Source organism: Acyrthosiphon pisum, chromosome X, assembly GCF_005508785.2.
Source record: "Acyrthosiphon pisum isolate AL4f chromosome X, pea_aphid_22Mar2018_4r6ur, whole genome shotgun sequence".
NCBI classification, from domain to species: Eukaryota; Metazoa; Arthropoda; class Insecta; order Hemiptera; family Aphididae; genus Acyrthosiphon; species Acyrthosiphon pisum.
The window spans coordinates 57,981,101-57,982,233 of record NC_042493.1 but is presented as its reverse complement, the minus strand read 5'-3'; the positions used below and the strand labels follow the sequence as shown (position 1 = coordinate 57,982,233).

The following is a 1,133-nucleotide window of genomic DNA, read 5'->3' as shown; positions in this document are numbered from 1 at the left end:
ATAAATCTAAGAAATACATAATCACAGTTTATTTTTATAGTCATTTTAAGTTCAAATTTGGACGAAATTACATATTGTATAACGCGTTTTAAGTAACAAATGGATATTGTGATATGATTAATTTGGAATTTATTATAGGTACCTATTATAGGTCAATTTTTTTTAATACCATATATAATATTATGTCTTATACCTAGACTGACATACCGTCTCCGCTGAGAATCGTTTTTCTTATACAATGATATTATATCATTGAATTCAAATTTAATACCGTCCATTATACAGTGACCCACTTGTAATCTACTGTACAGCAGAGCGACATCCACTTACCCACCTTTTTTTAATATGGCTATGGTCCATAGTTACCACGCCCTTGCACTATACGACACACGACGTAGTTGTGAATCCGGCTTTACTGTAAATAATTATAAAGTTCATGTTTCATTTGCAATGATATACCATATACGTTCCATATATGTAGAATGGGGGAGGGGGGCTAAGGGGACTATAGCCCCCTCAAAATATTTTTTAGCTCCTAAAAAAATGCTCACTAAAAATGAAAAAACCAAAAATTGCAAAATAAAAGTTTAATTTTTGAGGTAAGTACCTACCATCTATTACATTTAACAAATTATGTTACTACTTGGAATGCATTGTCCTAGAGCACCTAAAAAATAATTTACTTTGCATTGAAATCTGAGGCCTAAAAACTCCTAATCGTTCGTACATAGGTCAATTTTAATATTTGGTATAATTATTTGAAATATTATACTTAAATTAATAACTGATATATAATATATATAAATGTCAAAAAATACGAATGTTGGTAGTCCTCAAATAAGTAGATTCCAACAATGCTAAATACATAAAAATGTGTTCATGTATTTATTCTTGGATAAATTTGCAAATTGGCCAAGTTTTGATAAAATTTTCACGGAACGCGCCAAGTGATGATTTTAGAATAACACATCATAATAGTCTAATATAATTTTATAGATAAACGCCTATGTTCGAAATTTGTTAATTATTTTTAAATGTAATAACATTTTTATATAATATATTATATATAGTATAACAATCAGTGTTGTAAAAAATACTTTTATAAAGTATATAGTAATTACTCAAATACTTTT

The 1,133-nt window shown here is 27.7% G+C and overlaps 1 protein-coding gene across 1 annotated transcript in view; it reads left to right on the top strand.

Moving 5' to 3' along the window:
* LOC100167164 (glycine receptor subunit alpha-4-like) overlaps positions 1–1,133 on the top strand; it is a 30,772-nt gene that overhangs the window by 12,906 nt on the left and 16,733 nt on the right. The gene's annotated exons all lie outside the window — the stretch shown is intronic.